We start from the raw sequence: 26,582 nt of genomic DNA on the forward strand, positions 1-26,582 counted from the left end.
GGCACGCCCAAAGGAGTAAATTTACTATTGAAAATGGCATGTTTCCCATAGCAACCAATCAGAATCTATATAAGACACTGTAACAGAATCTGCTGCGTTATATAAGACACTGTAACAGAATCTGCTGCGCTATATAAGACACTGTATCGGAATCTGCTGTGCTATATAAGACACTAACGGAATCTACTGCGCTATATAAGACGCTGTAACAGAATCTACTACTCTACATAAGACGCTGTAACGGAATCTGCTGCCCTATATAAGACACTGTAACGGAATCTGCTGCTCTATATAAGACACTGTAACGGAATCTGCTGCGCTATATAAGACACAATAATGGAATCTGCTGCACTATATAAGACACTGTAATGGAATCTGCTGTGCAATATAAGACACTAAGGGAATCTACTGCGCTATATAAGACACTGTAACGGAATCTGCTGCGCTATATAAGATGCTGTAACAGAATCTACTACTCTACATAAGACACTGTAACGGAATCTGCTGCGCTATATAAGAAACTGTAACGGAATCTACTGCGCTATATAAGACACTGTAACGGAACTGCTGCGCTATATAAGAAACTGTAACGGAATCTGCTGCGCTATAAAGGAAACTGTGGTACTTGTGTATTATCACGGCGCCCATTACGTAGTTTGCCTAGGGGTGTTTTGAGAATACCACTACACTACTATGCTGGCTACGTAAACTATGTAACTTTTTTCTGGAGCTGTGATAATACACAATGCTTCATATCCCCACTTTCGACGTCATACCCCCAGTATTATAAAGTGTGGTGAGCGCAGCTAGCCACTGAGCCCAAAGCATGGCGAGTGCAGCGAGCCCCACGAGGGGACGCGGATATGTCCTTGTGGATACTAAGGGGTATGACTTGGATAGTGGGGATACAACATTGTTAGTGTGGGAAATGTGTTGTGTGTGTTGTGATTTATACTTACCTTCCTCCGGCCCGGCCACCGTGTCCATCAAGATCCCCGCTGACTCCACGCGATCCACCCATGCACAGTCACTCCCGGTGGCAGCGTTCAGTCCCCCTCCTCTGGCACTCACAGCGGACAATGTACGCATTTAGCGTAGTGCTGCTGGGGGTGTAGGGAAACCATGTGATGCTCCCCCTCAGCGGCACCACGCTGAATTACGTACATTGTACATTGTACATTACGTACATTGCTAGTGCCAGGGAGTGACCATGCATCGGTGGATCGCGGGGAGTCAGCGGGGATCGTGATGGACGATGGACAGGGTGCCGGCGTGGAGGAGGGCAAGTATAAAGCACAACACACACAATTAACAGATGTATTATCATGGCGCCGGCTATGCTGACAACGTACCCTAGGCTACGTTGTCAGCGTAGCCAAGCGCCGTGATAATACACAAGTACCGAAACTGTAAATAAATAAATAAATTATACAAATCCTCCTTTTTCCCGTTTGCCTCCTAAATGGACAACTTCTATTGTTCTAATGAGAGAAGCAACAAAATCATCTAAAAAAAAATCAAATAAAATAATTAAAAAATGTGTAAATAAACTTACCATTACAGAATTTATTGTGTACAGTCTCCAGATACAAGAGGAGCATGAGTTTCCCGGCTTCGTGGTTATTTCTTTTCTTATTACAGCGCATACCGAATTGTGGGATTGCATATAGCATTCAATCCATCAGCATCTGAAGGCCGTTAATAGCATTTTGGCCTCACTGACTTTGGGTGTCAAAAAGAGAAGTGCGGAATGTGTTACATCACACACATTATAATGAGAGCGAACGGTCTGTGTCCCTATACGTGTCATTTTAGCGTACATTCCTTTTTCTGCATTATAAAAGTTGCCAGGTCAGGATTGACTTGAAGAGCGAGATTTAATGTGATTTTAGAGCATTTTCCGAAGTCGCATCCAAACGCACATTTTAAAATTGCATTTTTGCAGCAAATTCTCATATTTCTTGAGATGCGAATTTGCAGCAAAAAAAGTGCGATATGGTGCGATTTTTAGTCATGAAAATGTGCGAATTGGGGAAATGTGCGATTTAGTCCTGGGTCCAAAAATATGGGGGCCAAAAAACTGGGGGTCCCCCGTATTTTGGCACCAGCACCGGGCTCCAACATAAGGTCCCCCGGCCGCATCATGCTCACCATGGCTGGTCAGCCCTGGATGGGGTACCTGGGGGAGTGGGGACCCCCCAATAAAGGTGCCCCCACCCCAGGCTTCACCCGTCATGGGCTGAACCCCGGGTCTGTCCCCGGAGTCCATGGGCAGTGGACGCCGGGTTGATATGCGTTAAAGTGTAAAAAAACCTTTGCTTTTTACAGATGAACTACAAGTCCCAGCAGGCCTCCTCCACATGCTGGGACTTGGTGAACCAAAAGTCCCAGCATGTGGGGCATTAATGGATCCCCTTGGACTTTTAGTCCACCTGTAAAAAGAATGTTAACCCCTTCCCGACATATGACGTACATTTACGTCATATGTCGGGTGCGGGGGAATCAAGCCAGCTCACGGAGTGAGCTGGCTTGACAGAGAGCAGGTAATGGCTGTATATTACAGCCAGGTCCCTGCTCTCACGGCCACGAGCGGCGAGTTCGCCGATCGTGGCCGTTTAACCCTTTAAGCACCGCGGGCAAAGCGACCGCAGTGCTTAAATAGCTGATCGGAGGGGGGGCACCCCCCTCCGGCGCCGATCGGGGCCCCCCGCAGCGAGATCGGAGGGTGCCGATCGGTTGCCATGGTAGCCAGGGGTCTAATGTAGACCCCTGTGCTGGCCGTGTATGCATACCTATTACATCCTGCCTCAGGCAGGATGTAATAGGAAGTGCATAAAATCACTACGTTCAGCCATAGAGCTCTATGGCTGAACCTAGTACAGGCGATCGCGCCCCCTAGTGGTCAAGTACACTAGGGGGCCTTGTAGTAAAAGTAAAAAAAAAAAAAAATAAAGTTTAAAAATAAAAAAAAAATAAAAAAATATTAAAAGTTCAAATCACCCCCCTTTCCCCATTTCACAAATAAAAATAAATAATAAAAAAAAAAACATATTTGGTATCGCCGCGTTCCTAAAAGTCCGATCTATTAAAATATAACATTAGTTATCCCGCATGGTTAAAGGCGTAAACGGAAAATAATTCCAAACGCCAAAACTACGTTTTTTGGTCGCATCGCGTACCCAAAAAAAAATAACTAAAAGAGATCAGAAAGTCGCCCATATCCCATAATTAAATTAATTAAAAAGTACACTTCAGCCCGCAAAAAATGAGCCCTCACCCAGGTCCGTAGGTGAAAAAATAAAAAAGTTATAAGCCGCAGAACATGGCGACGCAACGCAAATTAGAAAAACCGTAAAAGTTGCGATTTTTTTTTTTAGTGGTAAAACATAACGAAAACTATATAAGTTTGGTATCACCAGAATCGTAACGACCCATAGAATAAAGATAACCCATCATTTTAAACGAACTATGAACTCCAAAAAAAACGTAACCAGCGCAAAATTGTGGAATGGCGTTTTTTTTTTTTTTTACCCCACATTGAATTATTTCCTGATTCCCCAGAATATTATACGGTATTATAAATGGTACCATTACAAAGTACAACTTGTCCCGCAAAAAAAAAGCCCTCATGTGTCTATATAGCCGGAAAATTAAAAAAGTTACGCTTATTTGAACGCAAGGAGGAAAAAAAAAAAAAAAATTAGCATTAAAGGCAATGTCGGGAAGGGGTTAAAAAAATACACACAGAGAGAAAAGTAAAACTTTATTTTACACACACTTAATTTTTACACCTATACTCACAAACCCAGTCTCCAGCGTTGTCTCACTCTGACTCCTGCAGCAGCTAACAGCGAGGTGAGCCGGCTGCCTGGAGATTCACTCTGTCAGAGAGGTACAGAAGCTCTCAGCCCTGATTAGCTGTAGGCTGTATCCCATAAAATGTGCGATTTTCTGAAAATTTCGGATGTCAACAGAAAATAAATAAATTGCATCCTATTAAATGTCACCCCATAGGCCTCTATGGGGTTATGCCAGCTAGATCTGGCATAACCCCCACAGCGAAGCCTCTGCGGTGGGGTTTTGGTGCATCTGAAAATACGGTAAAAACCCCAAAAATTGTTTTTTTTACTGCATTTTCAGTTTAGTACATCCGTAGGAGGGCAACAACCTAGTAGCAGGACCGTTACCTTTGCCTTTGTGCAAGGATGAACAGGAGGAGCAATGCCAAAGCCCTGCAAAATGACCTCCAGCAGGCCACAAATGTGCATGTATCTACTCAGTCAGAAACAGACTCTATGAGGGTGGTATGAGGGCCCAATGTCCACAGGTGGGGGTTGTGCTTACAGCCCAACACCGTGCAGGAAGTTTGGCATTTGCCAGAGAACACCAAGATTGGCAAATTTGCCACTGGCGCCCTGTGCTCTTCACAGGCGAAAGCAGGTTCACACTGAGCATGTTACAGACATGACAGAGTCTGGAGATGCCAAGGAGAACCTTCTGCTGCCTGCAACATCCTCCAGCATGACCGGTTTGGCAGTGGGTCAGTAATGGTGTGGGGTGCCATTTCTTTGGGGGGCCACACAGCCCTCCTTGTGCTCACCAGAGGTAGCCTGATTGCCATTAGGTACCGAAATGAGATCCTCAGACCCCTTGTGAGACCATATGCTGGTGTGGTTAGCCCTGGGTTCTTCCTAATGCAAGACAATGCTAGACCTCATGTGGCTGGAGTGTTGATAGCAGTGATGCTATGGATTGGCCCGCGTGTTCCCCAGACCTGAATCCAATTGAACACATCTGGAACATCATCGTCTCGCTCCATCCATCAATGCCACGTTGCACCACAGACTGTCCAGGAGTTGGCGGATGCTTTAGTCCAGGTCTGGGAGGAGATCCCTCAGGAGACCATCAGGAGCATGCCCGTGCATTGTAGGGAGGTCATACAGGCACGTGGAGGCCACACACACTACTGAGCCTCATTTTGACTTGTTTTGAGGATATGACATCAAAGTTCGATCATCCTGTAGTGTGTTTTTCCACTTTCATTATGAGTGGGCCTCCAAATCCAGACCTCCATGGATTAATACATTTGATTTCCATTGATAATTGTTGTGTGATTTTGTTGGCAGCACATTCAACTATGTAAAGAACAAAGTATTTAATAAGAAAATTTCATTCATTCAGATCTAGGATGTGTTATATTAGTGTTCCCTTTATTTTTTTGAGCAGTGTATTTGAATTAATATAAAAGCAATGTTTCAATGGCCCAATTGCTGTTTACAGAAGTCTTCACTGTAAATAGAGTTTTACTCTGCTCATAATCATATATTATTTCGGAGGCCAGTGCTTTTTTTACGGCAGAACAAAAAGCAATCACTACATACCCACTGGCAAATGACCACTGCCTTCTCTCCAGTTCATGTTTCCAAAATCAGCGCGGCAAAGGAGCTGAAGGCAAGAAAACATTAAACTAATGTGTGCTCTGCCGCTGAGCAGATGAACAAATCAAAGCAGATAGTCAAACAAAATGACCTATGAAGGAACAGTGTAGTTTCAGGTCTTCAGAATCGTGTTTGTGGGAAGAGGTTGCAATGACAGTTTGAATTTGCCTGCAGATGAAAATACGTGAGCATATCTACATGTCAATTACCTCTATTACTCTGTGTTAGGCCTTTCTACAATGGCATCTGGACAGTGATATATTATCCGTTAATTCGGGATACGGAACGTGGCTTTTATTCACCGGAGCAAAAATTACAGATGAAGAGTGAAATTTAGGAATACTAAATTTAACTGTCAGATTTCAGAGATTTTATGAACCCCCCCTACAAACACAAATACACACACACAAATATTACCTTCTTATTCTGGTGTGGAAATCTATCTATCTATCTATCTATCTATCTATCTATCTCTCTATCTATCTATCTATCGTCCAATTTAGACCGCACTCGCACTAACACAATCCAAAATTGGGGTGCCAGTGTTGCACGCAGGGAGGGGGATCTGAGTACCCTGAAAACCCCCAGGAGTCTAAGAGCCTAGTCTTAAAGCTGAGGGTCCCCTCTTTCCATGGGTACAATAATTTTAAATATCGGCCCTTGGGAACCGGATATATCTGACTTAAAAACAGTGGTCCAACATCCAAGCCTGGTAATTGCTTTTTCCAATCAGATGTTTCAGGTTCTGTCTGACTTAGACTTTTTCTGAGAGTATATTCCAAAAGCTGGGACTATCTCTGATGGAAACTAGTAGCTTGTCTCAACTTTTCCCAGAGCCAGAGATATCAGCCTTCAAGCAGCTGGTTACTGCTCCAGCTCCACACACCTGGTATGTAGTTTTATATACTCGTTGGCAGATTGTTCTGCCTCCTAAACTCTCATCCCCTAGTCCCCAATACCATTTGGTAGGTGGGATTCTCTAGTTTTTAATTCCATTAAAATCTAAGAAATCTATTTCCGGGAACTGGAGATATCTGCAGTCAAGCAAGCTGTCCTCCCACCAGAAAATTATTAATAATAAGCCCACTCCACTATACACCCCTCCTCTGCATATTAAACATACTCTACCACCCTGGAAGTTATGTATCAGACCCCCTTCATTCAGCCCAATGCCCCCTTCTCCCACCATCTGTGCAGTAAAGGGGTAATTAGTGGAAATTACTGATCCAGGCCCTACATGCTGAGCGGTTGATATAATACCCCCTACCACCCGTGGGACATCAAAGCTTCCCCCACCCCTACCACTGGAGGATTGGTAAGGGCCCCAATTTTTCATTATTATTATTTATATACATTTGGTCTATCTACTTTAACTGAGTCGGCATATACTGGGTCACCTAAGTGTCCATCTCCGTGCTTTGCTCTGCCCCTCTGGAAACCCCCTTCTGAAAATCCTGCATTTGCCCCTGGGTGCCCGACAAGAGGGCTCACATCGCAGACATGAGCCCGAAAAGATAGTCTGTGGGTTCCCACTATTTGTAGTGGGATGTGGAGCACTCGCCATTAGAACAAGTGAATTCAACTTTGTTATAAAATTAAAGGAGGATTTATTCCAACTTATACATCAGGTTGAATAGAGATGCTTTTAGTCCATCATGCCCCGACGTTCCGGTCCTTTAAACATGGACCTTTATCAAGGAGCCTATGGTACATACAAAAAATAGTTTCAATAGGATGCACTAAATAAAGATGTAACAAGCATCCTGCACACAATAAACAAAAGGTTACATACTTTGTTACGATGGGGATACAGCAATCATCGTCGTCTCAGGATAAGCCCTTAGAAGGCAGGACCAGTGTCAGAATTGAACTGCCCAGGCCCGGCTTTTATACCCCTAGAGGTGTCATAAGTACCTAGGTGTGTTTGGCGCCAAATTTTTTGCTCAGGGGTTGCGCTAACACACTTCCGGTTAAACCGGAAGTGCGATGGCTGGTAGTGATGGCCTATGGAGTGCATGGTGGAACGTACATGCGCCAGGTAAACTGGACATGTGCACCACATTCTAGAGTCATTTGAGTATGTGTATGGGCAACATATATGGGCATAATGTCATTAAGGATATGAAGTATTACATGTGCAAGAATAATACTGGTGCCGGAGTAGCACTGACTTGCTTCCGGTTAAAAACAGAAGTTCAATGGCTGGACATGTCAACTGATGGAGCGCAAGGTGGAACGCACAGTGCCCGGAGGACCCGGTGTCATTGCGCCACCTATTGGGATCAAGTAAGAGCGCTCTTATTAAAATTACTGGGATAAGTATATACGAGTTAAATGTTTATGATTCTAGTGGAGTAAGACTACTAAGAGTTCGAATATGTTGCCTATAATAAAGTGAGGGTAGTGACGGGTCCATTGATACGTATGTTGTGTATGACCAGTTTAATATTTACATGCGATGTTTATATTTTAGACCATAAATAAACTATGTTCTAGAAATATTCTTAATCGGGGGCTTATTTATCAATGAATCTGGTGTAAACATACGATAAACAGTGTGAGTCTGGTGGTGGATGACTTTTACAACCAGAAAGCAATCTTTGTTGCAATAATTTTTATAAACACGCATAATTTTAAATTTTATTTTTAACTATATTTCTTTTTAATTTTTAATTTTTATGTTTACATTTTTAGATTTTTAGATACTTTAGAATTAAAATAAGAGCAAGTTTCATCTTTGCTCCTTCGGTAATGGCTAGCCATGGCTATTCTATTGTTCTCAGCTGCAATACAATACGAATGGCCAAAGGAGCAAAGATGAAACTTGCTCCTACTGTAGTTTAATTCATTGTCAAAAAGGACACCTTTGGAAAGTATATGTAAATTATCTGTCCTTCTGCCTACATATGATGATTCCTTTTTATAAATGATTAAAAAATAAATGTGGGGACAAATGAAATGTAACAGTGGTCAGTGACCTGAATAATGAGATAGTGTTGACATATCGTTAAGTTCTACAAAAGTGTTAGTGGACCACCCCCTAGATGTCAACCGTGTCTTGGATGGTAAAGAATATGATCTTATGAACTACATATTAAACACAGTCAGCATAAGAAATCCACGAGTTTCCATATTATTTCAGAAATATTGTCAATGGTTTATTCTCGTTAAGTCCTCTAGGTGCCAATGTGCCTAGCTGATGAATCCATCGGCTTTCAGTTTTCTTGAGGAGCAGTCCACGGTCGCCTCCTCTTGGTGGAGGAGGGATCCAATCGATTAGGCGACATCTGAGGGTAGAGATTTGGTGGCCTGCTGCTAAGAAATGACAATATGGGTATCTCAGCTTTCCCAGTCTCCATTGCTGCTTGGTTGGAGTTACGGTGGTTTGCAATTCCAGGTGGGGGAATGGGGTGGTCACCACCCCTACCGCATTCCATCAGCCCCCAAGCACATCACCCACATCTATGCGCCCTGAATATGCATATGTATATCTGTTGTGCTGCGGTTTTCGTCCCATATCTGCAATTGCACAGAGGTCCAGGGGAACAGACACAGTCACTGTTGTGCCGCAAGTTACAAACCCAAATCTCACACTATATTGCACGAATACAATAGACGCAGGCCCACAGAGATAGGTATTTCATAGCATTTTACCCCTCTCCACTCTATATCCACATAGAGTGGATCCGTGATAAAACGGAGAGTGATAACACTCCAGCCAATCAGCTCCTACCTGTCATTTTTCAAACACAGCCTGTGACATTACAGGCCAGAGCTGATTGGCTGGTGATTTATCACTCTCTGTTTTATCTCTTTTTCAAGCTTAGTACATCTGGCCCTGAGCCTTGAGCCTTGAGCCCTGGTGGAATGTGGGCAGTTTAAGTTTATATTATATTATGACTATCTACCAACATGACCCATTACAGGAGGAAAAAATGCTCTCTACATGGACTTCCCTCTTAGTATATGATGGGTGACACCAGTGTTGAACTATTTAATTGATAAGAAAGTAATAAGAAAGGGGATTCAATACAAGCAACGGAATCTGCTGCGCTATATAAGAAACGGTAGTTTAATAAATAAATAAGTGACTGCAATCATTTATTAAGAGGGAAACCCATGTAACGAGCACTTACCCCCCCAGGAATGGGTCATGTTGGGAGGTATGGATTGCGTATATTAATTTTAAACCAATGTGTATATTGGATTTAAACCAATAGTTTAATAATGCCTAGACACCCAGGTGAGGAGGAAATCTGGGATCCCTGTGCTACTTACAGCTCTCTCCATCCTCCTATCAATCCTCTGGTTGGGAAGCTCCATCCAAACTCATAAAACGGTACTTCTGTCTGCACTGCATACTGTCCTGCTCACATTGTAACTGCCTGGTTCTGCTGCTGCATAAGAGGGGCAGCTATTGATGTAGGTACGTACTGGGTAGGGGGGCACTCTGACAGAGGGAGGCCTTGGGTACAGTATGCCCTGTTTCCTCTTCTTAATCTGGCTATGGGAGAAGAGTCCTTGGCTAGGATGCACTGGCACTGCTGTTACCTCACAACAAAAGCATTTTTCAGTTACAGGTCACATGGAACAGCAGGCTGCAGCCGGTAGTGCTGCTACACCGCCACCCAGTGCCAGAGCAGGATTGACCCACCGGAAAACCGGGCCATTTCCCGGTGGGCCCAATCTGGCAGGGCCGCCGACCATTCTTCCGGGGCTGGCGTCATCCTATATGTCACAAACGGCAGCATAGCCCAAAACAAATATGACTGCCGCATATATGCATATATTGGATATATGCACATATGCGGCAGTCATATTTGTTTTGTGCTCTGCTGCACTGAATGCTGTGACCAGGCTGTGGTCGCTACCGGATGACGACACCACCAACCGGACCGAAGCGTAAGTAGTGTCCGCCCCTCCCCCCAGTCAGTTGCTATACCACCTCTACCACCCCCCGGCTGTAGCATCAGCATCCCCCATGCCCCCCCCCTAGGCTGTAGCGTTAACCCCCCCTCCGGCACTCCCCCTGCGCTGTAGCATCAGCACGCCCCCCCCCCCCGGGGCTGTGTAGCCACCACCCCCCGTTCCCGGGCTGGATTTCGTTCCCAATCCGCCCCTGCCCAGTGCTCTACTTCCTAGTCTGGCCCCTTGGTGTGAAGTCATGATATCACAGACTCAGAAGGTGGGGCTTGCACAGAGTGGCAAAGAGCCCTGCTCCGGCCTTGCACCTTATTCTGCTTATTGTGCTTTGTTCCGTAAAGATGACTGTCTCTCACAACCTCAGCAGACTCGCATACTAAAATATATTATGTGCTGCTGTGATCCGATTGGCTATTAGTTGCTATGTTTCTGCCTTGCACACGGACACACAGAAGACGAATAACAACAGGTGCTCTGACCTTAGTCAAAAATGATTAATTATCATTTGAATCCTTTGTCAGGCTGAAAATGATTACCCTAAGGTATCTGGGTTTTTAATAAATGATTCCACAAGCTAACATGTCTAAAAGATTATTAAATAGTTATTTCAGACATGGGCAAGAACAATTGCATCCAAATAAGCAAATATGACATTTTTTTCTCCGACTGGAAAAGCAGCATCAGAATAAACTCTTAAGGACAGGGTAACTTAATTTCCTGTTTAAGCAGATATGGTGTAGACGTACTGTGGTGTCCTTTGCATTGTACAGTACATCTCAATAACTGGGCTGATACAGATAAGGAATGGCAGATGTTCCCATTCAAAATTGGCATTAGAACTCTGTAGACAGACACGGATTCATTAGTCAAGTAGAAGAATCTAATGATGTCTGGGGATAGGAGCAAGTTTCCAGCCACTGCAAGATCTGCTGAATTTCTGAATATTTAACCGTACATAGATTCAACACATAACTTGAAATTCCAGATGGGGAGAGGGTAAATTAGACAGAGCATAATGATTAGGTCATCTTATTCCTTCGATATTCATTATAAGTGAGACTGATGTGTTATGAATAGTGACGGGATGGGGACAGAAGCCATTTCGCTAAATGGTTGCAAAGCACTAAACCTGATTGGACTTTTTCTTAAAAACATCAGCATTAGTTTGAAAGATCAGATTTGCTGGACTGTAACATTGTATAGCAAAGTTCTTCCCTACATAATCATATTATATAACTGCACGTGTTTGCTCGCAGAAAAATAATGATGGTTGTTCAAGATGGTATCCATTTTACAGATATTTTAATTATCTCCTTCAAACAGTACAGGCAGCCATTTTGAACGCTGGATCGAAGTGGTTCAGAATGCAATATCAAGGGGTATATGTTTAATAAGCCTTGCAGAGAGATAAAGTGAATGGAGATAAGATATCCACCAATTGGCCCATGACAGCCATTTTTCAAACAGTTAGGAGCTGATTGGCTGGTAATTTATCTCTGTCCACTTTATCTAACTCCAAGGCTAAAGTGGATAATAATAATACATAGTCTTCCAAGTTACTAGAAATTAGCTAGTCAAATCACTGAGGTAAGACAAAAGAAAATGCCTTATTTATTATTAGTAACAACATTTGTTTGTAGTATATTGCTGTTCGGTTTTTAAGAACATTGTTTCAGACCTCAAGATGGCCGCCTCCGTTATATACAATACAAATGCTAGAGGTTTGTTTCAAATTTCTAGGAGTCATATGTTTGAAAGGTTCTATCATGTCCTCTCCACCCACCCATTTCCCTTCTCTGCTCCAAATGATACATATTAAGATGTTTTAGTCTATTCAGGTACGTTTTGTGATGTAGGCCATGCACCATTTTAATTACCCTTCTTTGTACAGTCTCTAATGTATTTATATCCTTCTGGAGATATGGCCTCCAGAACTGAACACAGTACTCTAGACGAGGCTGAACCAGTGACCTATACAATGGCATGATTTAGCATTTTTTAGCATTAAGTGGTTGTTGCCACCTACATATTTCAAGTTTATGGGTCAGCACTGTTGGTGTAATGGTTAGCATTACTGCCTTACAGCACTGAGGTCATGGGTCCGATTCCCACCATGGCCCTAACTGTGCAGAGTTTGTATATTCTCCCCATGCTTCTGTGTGTTTGCTCCTAGTTCGCAGTTTTCATCCCAAAATAATACTGGTAGGTTAAATGGTCCCCAACAAAATTAACCCTAGAATGTCTTTGTGTGCATGTCCATGTGGTAGTGTATATAGATTGTAAGTAGAGATGTTCAGGCTCTGATTTACTCTGATTTTAAAGCAGGATCTTATTGGCTATCAACTGTCAACAACTGTCATGTGACTTGTGATAGCCAATAAGATCCTGCTTTGAAATAAGAGTAAATCAGAACCTGCACATCTCTAATTGTAAGCTACACTGGGGCAGACACTGATATGAATGTTCAAATATTCCCTGTAAAGCAGAGCTGAGTATGTGTGCCCTATATAAATAAATTAATATAATAATATTGACACCTCCTATTGTGTCTACCATGTTGAATATCTTTGTGTCATCTGCAAAAAGGCATACTTTCTCTTCAATGCCATTTGCACTGTCACTAACAAAGATCCAGTATTATAGAGCATTGGTCCAAGTACTTATCCCTGGGATACTCCACTGATAACATTTTCCTCCATATAAAATACTCAATTTATTTAAAGTGTCTGTTTCCTATTCTGCAGTGAATTTCTTATACATGTAACTGTTTTATAATCAATCCTGTACTTTAGAGGTTATGTTGCAGTCTGGGATGTGGAACAGTCTGTGATGTGGGACAGTGTGAAATATTTTGCTAAAGTCTAGCTATGTTACATCTACAGAGACTATCCATCTATTATTTAAAAAAAGTCAGAGTAAGATTTTTTTGGGGCATGATTTCCCAATAATTAATCCAAGCTATTTAGAATCATGTAAATTGCTGGATTTGAGATATTCCACTATTCTCAATTTTAATAATGTTTCCATTAGTTTCCCTATTAATGATGTAAGGCTCACTGGTCGGTGGTTTCTCTCCTCTTCCTTGTTTCTGTTTTTGTGTAGTGGAACTGCCTGCACTACACTTATATTAAACTTTTTCCTTTTATTGCATCAAAAAATCGGGCTATGGTATAAAGGGTCAAGATGTACATGCACAGTGTCGACATAGACAAAATGCAGACATACAGTAAGCAAAAGTCGACATGGGAATAGTCGAAACGAAAAACAAAGTACATTTTTGTGCAGGTTGTACTAACTAAAACCCCATTCACACCGTATCTACCTGGGTTATTGCTGTGTTGATGATGCACAGTATAAACCCGGGTTCAGCATCCCGACATTCTAACCAAGGTTCAAAGAAGAGTGTATCCCAGGCTGGACCAGGGTTGATATGTAGTATGAACGGGTAATCTGGTCCCGAACACACTATGAAGGAGGCAACGATTGGAGACAAGCGCTCCCCCCCCCCCCCCCCTCCATGATGAACTTCTGACCAGGTCGCTGTGGGAATTCTAGGTGCGACCTGCCATTTGCGATGGGAAAGGGGTAATAGTAACTCAATCTGGCTTCACTGACCATGATCTGTGGCAGGTTTTACCTGGAAAGTGGGGGTTGCTGCCATCCTGCATCGAATAAGTAAAATCTGACATTGCCTTTAAGAGTATGCTGGAGGTTTTTAGCTGCTTCTGAAAGTAATGTGAGATGAAGAGGTGCTGTAGTAGAAGTAATATTTCCACTGGGATCTCAGGACTTTTCCTTTAGCCTCCATGTTTAATTCCTTTCTCTTTGCTGTCTTAGATATAGCTGTAAATTCAAGTTCCCAGAGACTGAATTCATTAAATACTGCCCATTAATAATGTCTATGCTGCTTCCTCATTGTCCATCAGATTAAATGAAGCAGGCACAAACTAATGTAACGACAGCTCTACGGGATTTCTCTCCTCTTCCCTTCTGATTATGACCAAACATCCGTACTGCATCCATCACATGGTCCAGGCAACCGCTCGCTTCTTCTTTAAAGCTTTTAACATTGAAATTCAAGTGACGATTTATAAGTATTTTCTGCAACTGTTTCTGCTTTCATGTATCTAGGAGAACCCTTAGATTCAAATTCTCAAATCGACATATTCAGTGGAATGACAATGTTTAAATGACACTCTGAAATAGAGCAAAAAAAATGTTTTTCTTTTTTTTTAAGTTAAAGTAGACATTTTGGGAAATCTAAAGCTTTTGACCTGTTGTTATTCTTTTCTTCACAGATGACACTTATTCCGCACACTCCTGGTAATAGATCTCTTTAGACATGAATCATGAGTCTTGTGAAGAAGACTGTGATTATCCTCCCTCTCACATCTTGTAACTTCTAAAAAAGTGTTTAGTTTAAATAACCAGTTACACAAAAAAGGTCAGGGTAATAACTGAAAGCCGATCATATTTTTTATTTTTTGTTAAAGCCGTCAGGGGATAATAAAGTTAAATAAAGAAATAAATATCAATATAAAACTAGACAGTAATTATTTAGCTGGATATTGCTTCTTTTTTATCTCATGCAGAACGGCATCACGTAACAGAGGGGTGGAGCTATGATGAGACTGCATTCATCATCAAACTCTGATTACTGCTACCACAGTCATGTCCTCATGCAGCAGGGGCGGAGCCTAATTACACAACTGTCATCACCATTGTCCTCGCTCTTTTGCCCTCCAATTCGGGAGATAGTCTACTCTATTGTGCCAAAGGGGGGTGTCAATGTGTCATTGACATGGCATTGGGATAGGGCCTGGTCCAGATAAATGAGGAGTGCCCGGACCTTTTGTGGTGTAGGTCATGGTGGGTGCCTGACATCACAAGTAGCCACTGCAACCCAAAACATGGTGGCTGAGTATAGACTGGAGATAGGTGGGAGTTAGCAATGTTAGAGAGGAGAAGATTATAGTACATTATCAAGGTGGGAAATAATGAGAGCATGATTGAGAGTTTTAGTAGCCTTAAAAGTTGGAAGGGGACTGATTCTGGTAATATTGTGCTGGTGGAAAAGTCTGGAATGTGATTGGGAAAAGTCAAATGTGACACCTAGACATTGGACTTGAGAAACTGATGCAACATATTGTCAACAATGAAGCAGTTATTACAGGTTTTTTTTAGATGCTAAGTTTCCAGATGCATTGTTCAATTCATAGAGAGGTGGCCGGCAGACAGGAGTTGACACGGTTACAGAAGTTGAGAGATCTACAAACTCATAAGCTTGCAGAGGAAGGCCATTTAAAAAGAGAAGTGGACCATGTACAGAATCTCGGAAACACCGACAGGAAGAGGAAGTGGAAGGGAGGCAGAGTTATGTGTAGATACAGAGCTTGGATGCTGTGACAGTACAGTAGAAAGCAGTCGGAAGCAAATCAGTAGAGCGCTAAGTCACAAAGCACAATGAATTAAAGATTTAGAGGATGGGTGGTCAGTGGTGTCAAAGGGTATAAGAAAAGAGCATTGACCTTTAAATATGGCTATGCTGATTCTTTGGTGACCTTGCTGTGAGCAGTTTGGTAAAATAAGTGACAGAGAGACTGATTTTAGGCTAATAAGGAATGGGAGGAAAGAAGAAAGGAGCTTAAGGGCAAAGTGAAAAAAATACATTGTATGTTTTGACCAGGTCGTGATTGAAGGATGAAGGGGAGCTGCCATAGATTAGAGATAAGTTCTCCAGGTGGTCAATAAAGCTTAAACAGAAGGGATCAGAGAATATCAAAGGAAATTGGGTCAAGCGGTTAGGGGTAGTGTAGAGAGGAGGCCACAGACTAGTATAAAGGAGGGTCAAGGTTGACAGTTTTGGGAGGATGATAAGATGGGTGTGCGGTAGGCCTGGTTTAATAGTAGTCATTGCTCATTAACTCTATTTTAGAGGTGAAGTGGGTGGACACTAAGGGGGGTTTGGAAGTGGAGGAGAGATGGTAACTGAAGGTGGTGAAGAGGTTTTGGGGACTAGATGATTGTTTTAAATTGGGATTATGTAACAAAGAAAGAGATCAATTATAGAATGAGAGAATAAACTTAAAGAGAAGGAAGTAGGCATGAGAACACATCTTTCTCCAAAGGTGCTCAGCAGATCGAGAGCATTATTTGAGAAAGCCAGTCAGAGAACAGTGCCAGTGATTTGGAGAGGACTATTGGAGATTGGTGACAACAGCTGGGGTAGAAGCATTAAGGGCACTAATGGCATAGCAGGAGACAGTTTAGTTAGAACATATGAAGGTAGTAATGGGGGAGAGAAGGGAGTTACAAGAGGAGTAGAAATTGATAGATGTTATCAAGATTCTGTCTAGCAAAAGAGGTCTTAGCAGAAGGGGGTGAAGTGGGCAAAGAGTAATGAAATAATGGTGATCTAAGAAATGGAGGAGTGATTGTTTAAGGAAGAAACATTACAGATATGAGTGAAGACAATTTTAAGAATGTGACTGTTTATATGAGAGGGAGAGGAAGTCCATTGAGAAAGGCCAAGAACGGAGAGGGGGCAGAATTACAAGTTACGGGGTTAAGGTGCCCATACACGGTCCGTTAAACGGATCCGTTTGGGTCTTAATTAGCATGCATCGTATCGGATCGCATGCCTAGTGCATGCCTAGTGCATGCAATGCGATCCGATACGATGTTTAGCTAGTACAAAAAGCATGTGCAGCACATACTTTTTGTACCGTACTATGTGATGCGCGGGAGCGCGCATCGCATAGTACAAAACGGACGGTCCGGGAACGGACTGTCTATAGGTACCTTTAGAGTGATCGTCTGCTCAGAGATCCTTGTCTTATAGGATTGCACATCTACATTTTGGGCAATATAATCATATTCTACCATAAATTTTCAGATGTGAAACAGGTCTGTGCACTACCAATGTGAAAAACAATAAGAAATTGACATTATTAGGGCTATAATATCTATTTAGTAGATATAAGCCATACACACTACTGTCGTACACTTTCTTGAAATATTAATCTTATACAACGTATTACACCTACCCAATAAATTCAGTAAATATTTCGTTTTTTACAGTATATAAAAATGGTCAGTGCCTACTGAATTCTGAATGTATGACCAAAATAATACGCAGCACTTAGCCAACAATGTATATAATAGCAATATTTATTTGTAACGAATGGTTGGTGATTTATTGAGAAAGTGTTACTGTATGAGCAAATCAGGATACATAAAAGGGGTTGTAATTGAGATCTTTGACAGGAAATACTATAATGTTTCACCAGCTTTAAACACAAAAGCGAAAGGTCTTTGTAGCGGTGTAAAATGTTAAATACCTGCTGAGCGAGATGCAGTCAAATTGAGTAGTGCGGTTCTAAACTTAGAAACCTATATTGACACAACCTTTGAAGTCCCTATGCCTCTTTCTTTTATAGAAATTTACAGTGGTTAGAGTTTCTTTGCTGTCTCAAAGTAAAATTGCATAAAAAAACCAAACACACAAGGTTGATTTAACCCTTTGAGTGTGCAGATGTGTACTCCATACTGCATCATTGAGACACTTTGACATACCTCCCAACATTTTAAAATTGCACGGTGAGTCCCCTGCGTGCAGATCCGATGCATGTTCCTGGAAAGGGGCAGGACCTTCCAGAAAGGGGGCGTGGCTTTGTGCCAATTCCGCTACCATGAGGCCATGCCCTTGTTTTCGTCATTGTTGGGGGCATATCTATAATGACTTCTGGGAGACTTTATGCATTTTATAAATTAAATGTTTATATCTATACGAGTTGAAAATATGCACTTTAGATAAAGTTGTAAAGAACTATAAGTTGCTTTTATTCATACATTTGCTTGGAATTCAGAAGATACTCTGAAATGTAGGTGAGTCATTATTCTGATTGACAGGAAAGTCTTAACCCTTTAAGTGACAAGTGAATTTGTCAAAATAGGTGTGAAAATTTCCAAATAAACATTTTTTTATTTATCATAACCACCTGTAATGTTATACTGTATTTAATCTCTTTTTGGTACTTGTCTCCTAAGCTATTTGCTTTGTGGGCTATTCTGCGTAGTGGAATCGCACATTGCATCGCATGGCGTTTTGTGCCTTGCGATGTCTGCGATGCGATCTCAGTAGTTAATTTAGTTAATTTATTCACTGCACCCTGAGTGAAATCGCATCGCAGATGAGATGAGATCAGATGAGATGAGATCCCGGTAGTTCATATGTTAAAACACCTAAAACAGAACCACTCTCCACGTCACCACGAAGTGTGGCGAGCGCAGCGGAACGCATCCTCCGACCTTTTCATACCCCCACTATCCACGTCGGTGTGGAGTTGATTTTATATAGTGTGGCGAGCGCAGCGAGGCGAGCGTACGCTGATTACTTTACATGTATTCCGCGTCCCCTAACGAGGCTCGCTATGCTCGCCATGCTTCGGGCTCGGTGGCGAGCTGCGCTCGCCACACTATATAGAATCATCTCCACACCGACATGGATAGTGGGGGTATGAAAAGATCGTAGGATGCGTTCCGCCACCCCTCGCGGGGCTTGCCACGCTTCGGGGTGACGTGGAGAGTGGTGCTGTTTTAGGTGTTTTACCATATGAACTACTGAGATCTCATCTCACATCTCACGCCACAAAAAAGGGCCATGCGATGTGCGATGCGATTTCATCAGGGTGCAGTCAATAAATTAAATAAATTAACTACTGAGCGTACATATGAAATCTGGGCGCCCTCCTAGGAAACAAGTACCCTCTTTTTTACAAAACACTTTTTGTTTTAATTTATATAACAAATGTGAGCACCGCTGGCATTTTTAGTGGATATTTTGCACATCGCTCACAAATTTAATTTGAGAGAAAGACCTCGTTGTTTAAATACAAATTACAGAGCCTCTATGAAATTTCTGGCAAGCATTTCCAGGCACAATGCATGCATGCATGCATGCATACATACATACATACATACATACACATACCTCCCAACAGTCCCGATTTTATCGGGACAGTCCCGATTGTCAGGGCCTGTCCCGATGTCCCACCCGCGGGCGGCAGTGTCCCGCGGAGTGGGGGGGCTGTTGGGAGTCCCCCCTGTCGGCTGCTAAGCAGCGGGGAATAGACGCTGTGCGCATGCGCACAGCGTCTATTCCCGCAGCCAGGGGACTGGGGGCATGGCTAGAGGCTCACAGAGCCTCTGGGTCATGCCCCCATAGCGGCAAAATGGGGGCGTGGCCTCGCGGGGGAGCCGCGAGTATAGGCCACGCCCCCGAAATTAGGCCACGCCCCCTTAAATTTCGCCACGCCTCCGGCGCGAAGGAGCAGCGTCCCGCATCGACGAGGACAAAAGTTGGGAGGTATGCATACATACATACATACATATGGACGTGCGGTGAGGTAAATAGCTCAAGAGTCCCTGGGAAGTACCAGAGCCAGATTTTCACACAATATTTGAGCCCAGGGGTACATGCCGGCATTATACACATGTGCAGAAGTATATACTGCTGCAGATTCACTGAGTTTTGATAAGAGAGGTGCAGAAAAGGTAATACATACATACATATTCAGGGCTTAAAGTGGTCATGCAGAGGTGGGGGAACTCATTTCTCTATGCCACCTAATTACACCCCCCCTCCCCTCCCCCCATTAGGCAGAGACATGGCCAATGGTGGGGTATTTGGCACCCCCTGCAAACTAGAATGCTTTTCTGTGATGCAGGATGCAGGATCAATGTGGAGGTAAAAATGTTCCACCTTGTTCCCCTTCACTTTAAGCCCTGTACATATTGTACATTGGGAAGTCCATAACACATTTGGGCATTCTGGGAATATCCTGTTTTTATATTATTAATGTCAACATTTTTTAGAATTGCCAAAAATATGAAACAATGGGGCCGATTCAAACTCGGTTGTTACGATCCCCGATGTTCGAGGTTTGCGTATACGCAATTATGCGCATGTACAAACCCCAGGAGCAAACGCAAATTTGACACTTGCCGAGCCTTTCTCACTGGGAAGGGGGATCCAGGGGCCGGCGGCTGACATGACTTCAGGCCCATCCCAAATTTGGCAGAGAGCGGCCAGAATAAAAGTCTAGACTGACTTTTTATACAAACGAGGAGAAAAATCCTCCGATGGCGACCATCAAATTATTTATCTTCCGTTCAGTCGCATACGAGCGGATGGGTATGTGAAGGCATTCGCTTGCATGTTAAGGAATGGATGCTGTCAGGGTGGCGTGAAAGTCCCGCTCTTCTACTTCCCTAATCTGACATTTAGCACAAGACATTACGAAGCGCTCCTTGATTTTTTTAAAAGCATTCAGTTGTCAGCCAGTGGTATTACCATCTGTTCTGACGACCTTATAGAATCGGTCCACTAAATCAAATCACCATTAGCACTGTCACTCCTCTGTCGATGACAGATCAGTTAATCCAGCATATTACAATGGTTAAACTGTTCCAGTGATATGTGGTTTAAATGTCACCTATCACATATCATTCAAAACTATGAGATCTCAGGGGGGCCACAAGTGTTTATAGTCTAGAATATTCCAGATAACGTACAGCAGAGTTTTCTCATATTTCAGTCATATCATTTTAATGCGCGTCCTGATTTTCAGTCATAACAAGGAATTCCCTGAAGAGGACACAAAAGGAATCATACTGCAGATGTAAATGAATTTTAAATGTCCTGTTCAGTGTAATTATTAGGTTTCAAAGGTGTTTATCATGTTTGGTTTTACATTTGAACTTGATTTGTTTATTTCTTATGCTATAATTTATTAGAAGAGCGCTAACTCTACCATTCTACCTCTCTTTTGTAACATTGGTTTGAAATAAACACAATAATAAAATACGTTCGGTAATAAACAAATAGGCACAAAAGTTCAGAGTATAAGACTACAATGTGCGGTATATTTCCATGAATGATAAAACATTGGTTTTCACTCAGGTGACTATCAATAAGATTTTTGGATGCTACCATTTTTTTATGTAAAGTCCATCCCACAGGTGCAATCACTGGCTTAACAGCCCTATTAGCAGCAATAAAGGCTACCTTTTTACCCTCGTAATCAGCCTTCTAAAAGTAGACAGCAAAGACAGTAACCGTATATCAACACTTTCAAAGATGTGAGCAAAAGCTTGGAGTTCTAAAACAAATATTTGCATAATTTCAATATTGCTATACTTTAAAGGCCCCTATAAAATACTGCGTTTTGGGCCTATTCCACCCATTCCCAAAGGATTGGGCTGAGAAATTGGCCGAAATCGGATGAGTTTGATGTACCATTGGGTCCAATGCGCAGGTACGACCTCTGACATGGACCCTCTCCTGGTGGAGGGGAACAAGGGTCACATGCGATACATCACATGCGATCCTGCTGCCCAGGAAGGTCCCAGGCGGCTCACGGGGATCGGATGGCTATACACTGCTGTGATACCTCGCAGTAGTGTATGGCCAGCTTAAGAGGCCGATTCGGTTATCTGGGACCCATAAATGCATCTATATACCACACTTATAGTAGACCCCATGTGGATACAGACAAAAACCAGTAAGTCCGCGACTGATTGGGCTGCCGGAGGAGCTAGATGAGGTGACATTTCTGGCATTTCTATGCTGACGCAATGGCAATTTGCTGCACTAAAGGCTTCTTTACTTACCTCCCTAACGTTTCAGACTATAGTTAACTAGTGCATACAAAGTTGGATTTTGACTACATGATTTCCCTTTATCTTCTCGGAGTTTAGAACCATACAATATTGACTTTATTATTTGAGATTTTGACTATGGCCGATTTTGACTATATCAGAACATTCGATTGTATATAATATAGTCAATATTGCTTTTCTGCACAGTCGATTTTTTCTTGCGATGCTGATCCCACGGGGGCGCACCGTCATCACAAGCTGTATACTCACTGTGCGATTCATACTAACTTTTCTTCCTATTTTGACTATATAGTCAAAATCTGAAGCTCAAATCGCATCATGTGTATGAAACTTTTACATAATTCCTAAAGTAATGTCTTCTGGGTGAATTCAATTATTATTATTTTTTTTATGTGTGCTTAGCACTGGTCGGGACACTTCCTTACCACCTATTAATTTACTCTACCGTGTTCTCAGTTTTGAAGGAGGAGTTACAACAAACTGTACATACTCAGAAAATCGCACCTCTATATTACCTCCTCTTCAGATATGAGGTCACTAAGATGTTGCTGATCTCCACTGTCAGTACCGCACAACAGAAGGGTGACCTGTGGTGGTAGATATTATTGAAAGTTTAGGCCATCCGAGGAATGAGGAGTATGTATACAATGCTCTTAAGCAGCACTGACACCTCTTTCTTGAGGACTAGGCTCAGTATTCTTTGCTCACATGTGTTGTTCTTGTCATGTGTACACAGGTGACAAGCTCATCGCTTGTCTCCAAAGCTGCAGTAAATGTTTCAGCTGTCATGGAGTGAGGACAGTTTATTTCAAAGAGCTGGCCCTCATCACTGTTTACATTATCTGTGTGAGGTAAAAAGAAGGATAATTACAAATCAGCTCAAAATAGGTGTATTTCTATTTTAATATATTAAATAGTTTCATGTTTGGAGACAATGTATATATAAGCTCATTGAAATTTTTATTTTACACTATAAAAGATACTCCTTCCAGTAACTATTAAAGTGTGTCATGTCCGGGAACTTTTTAATCAGGCTTCATTATCAAATGCTTTACTCCTCTACAAAACTCTGAACATTGCCTCCAGTATAAACTCATAAATCAATCTTCCTCCAGTAACTGCTCAAGTTGATCTTCTCCATCAACGCCTGTAATGTGCATTTTTGAGCAAATATTCCATGAATTCCTCTATTTGACCCCCCACCATTTAATCCTGTAGTGTGTACTCTTCATAATCCCAAGAAGTGGACTTTGTCCAGTAACTCCTGAATTGGGAGTCTTCCAGGAACTACTGTAGTGGGTGTCCTATGGGAACTCCCAAAGTAAACCTTCCTCAATAACACCCAAAGTGGACCTTTTCAATTTTTCTTGTAAAGTGGAAATTCACCAGTGACTCCTGAATTAGACGTTCTCCAGTGACTTCTAAATGGGCCTCCTCCTGTGACTCCTGAAGTGGTCTTCTCCATAAACTCTTAGAGTGAATCTCCTTCAGAAATTCTCGAACTGGGCTTTCTCTATTAACTCCTGAAGTGTGCCTCCTCTATGTATTCTGGAAACATGCCTCCTCCACGAACTTCTAAAACATGTATACATAGATGCATAGTAGTTTAGATTAAAAAATGATTTATTTTCATCAAGATCAACCTTTGATTACCGGTTATATCCCTGGATGTTTTTATCTAATAAATGATTGTCTAGCCTTAATTTAAATGACACACAAGAAAGAGGTAGTGCTGGTCGCACTGGAGGGTGTACTAAAATCTGTATCACGTAATGAGACCCCTATTTCTAGGTATTTCCTATAGTGATAATATATTTTAGTCACTTAGTAGTTTTCAAGAGGGGGTGCTACCATCGGACACAAAATAGAGACAATTTTTGAAGAGTGTCACTGTATGGTGCACAAGAAAATAATAGACATAAAACATAACTTTTATTTAGTTATTGTTAAAAGGTTTTCCGAAATATTGACATAAAAATACATGAAATGACATAAGACGGGGAAATTAAAAAGGATATTATATCCTCACACAGTGAGTTCCACCTGTGCTAACTTCCCCAATGATTGTTTAGATTTCTATCTGGAGAGCATTACTTGTGATACAATGTGTATATAGTTTAACCTTCTGCTGTATAATAATGCAGGGAAATGTATGGCTTCATACAGTGGTTACAGCGTTGGGCGGACACAATTCTTTAATAAATTTTTTGCAACAAGGGACGGTACATATTACTTTGAGGTTCAATTTGTTGTGCAGAGGGTAAGTGCCTGCTGCGTATGGTTTCACTCCCTCGAGCTGGTCAGGCGCAGTGTACGGACAGTGTTCCGACACTGAGTCACCAAACTGCTCAGAGGGGTAACCGTCAGTTGCGTTAGTCGCTGGTTGGCTGGAGAGGGTCAGAGTGCGAGGATACGGCACCTCCGATACACTGTCCACCCTGGAGTTAGAGATCAGCGCTGGTTAGCGCCATACACACTGCTGTTCTAACTGTGCGGACCCAGTGTCGACTGGAGTCCGTGGTTAACGCTCAATTTTAAATAATACATAAATCAGAAATTAATTCAAGGGGCGAAGGGGGACAGGGGGACACAGACACTGCGGGTGCAATGGTCTGCGTACGCTTGGCAAACGAGCTTCCTTAGGTCAAAATCAAAATAGGTGGCATACAAAAATGAGTTCCACCACCTTTCCAAGACCACTTTAAAGCCCTGGCATGGAGATGCACCGCTTGCTAGACTAAATCTAAAGATGATCTTTTTGATTGACGCTGTTTATTTATAGCCATGTCTTCAGATTGTGAGCATTTAAACTGATCGTGTTGCAGACTCCAAGCACTTCCAGTGCTTTGTGTTACACCTCCTCACCTGTTCATTTTCTGAGACAATCAATTAAAAAACTTCATTGACCCTGGCAGCTCAATACTTTTATCATTACAATCCACCCATACCCATCTATCATCAATCACATGAAATTAATAGCTATGCAGTTTTTCTCTATCTTCACAAGCTAAGTTTATAAAGTAGAACCATATTTTGTGAAATAATCATTGAAACATTCATAAATCTGACTCGGTCTTAGGTATTCACCAAACCATTTCTATTCACAGCTCAATAATGTAACAGCAAGATATAATAGTTTCCATTATAATTTTCAAAATGATAAAGTTTTAAATGTTTCAATTATTTTAGTGTGCAAATAAACATATACTGAACACTATAGGGCCAAACATATGTGGACACCCTTTCTAATAAGTGTGTTTGGCCTATTCACATCATTAATAGACAGCGGTGTAGCTAGGCGCCATGGTGCCCGGAGCAATGGCATATTTCGCGCCCCCCCCCCCCCCGTTAATGAATTGGGGGCGTGGCTAACATGTGTTGGCATGTCACATTTGAAAAGAAAAAAATTTAAAAAACACAGTAACGTAATCTGCTGCGCTATATGAGACACTGTAACGGAATCTGCTGCGCTATATAAGACACTGTAACGGAATCTGCTGCGCTATATAAGACGCTGTAACGGAATCTGCTGCGCTATATAAGACGCTGTAACGGAATGTGCTGTGCTATATAAGACGCTGTAACTGAATCTGCTGCACTATATAATACACTGTAACGGAATCTGCTGCGCTATATAAGACACTGTAACGGAATCTGCTGCGCTATATAAGACGCTGTAACGGAATCTGCTGCGCTATATAATACACTGTAACGGAATCTGCTGCGCTATATAAGACGCTGTAACGGAATCTGCTGCGCTATATAAGACACTGTAACGGAATCTGCTGCGCTATATAAGACACTGTAACGGAATCTGCTGCGCTATATAAGACGCTGTAACGGAATATGCTGCGCTATATAAGACGCTGTAACAGAATCTGCTGCGCTATATAAGACACTGTAACGGAATATGCTGCGCTATATAAGACGCTGTAACTTAATCTGCTGCGCAATATAAGACGCTGTAACGGAATATGCTGCGCTATATAAGACGCTGTAATGGAATCTGCTGCGCTATATAAGACGCTGTAACGGAATCTGCTGCGCTATATAAGACGCTGTAACTGAATCTGCTGCGCTATATAACATGCTGACAGCTGTAAATAAATAAATATACAATTAAAGATATATACAGCACAACAGGCCAGGCCAGGGCAGCAGAAGCCAGAGAGATTCACTCTCCCACCGTCCCACCCCCCCCCCCAGCCCCTACAAACAACCAACCCCACCCCCACGAATGCACCAAAAAAAGAGTTACCTTGAATAATGGGATGTTTGAGGCACGGGCGGGCGGCAGCAGCACCTTCTTCTCCTCTTCCAGGCTACAGCCAGCGCTTGGGATGGCTGATGACGCTGCTGTAGCCTGGGAGGAGGGAGGGAGTCAGACGGAGACAGGTGACTCGGAGTTGGAGGAGTCTAGTGTGCAGCAACGCTGCGCTGCCCGGAAGCCGGAACCCGGAACCGAGCAGCAGCAGCAATTCATACAGAGAGGAGGACATAGGTTGTAGTGTCACTGTCAGCCCGCCCCCGACCCCACCG

Source organism: Crinia signifera, chromosome 11, assembly GCF_055691185.1.
Source record: "Crinia signifera chromosome 11, ASM5569118v1, whole genome shotgun sequence".
Taxonomy (NCBI): domain Eukaryota; kingdom Metazoa; phylum Chordata; class Amphibia; order Anura; family Myobatrachidae; genus Crinia; species Crinia signifera.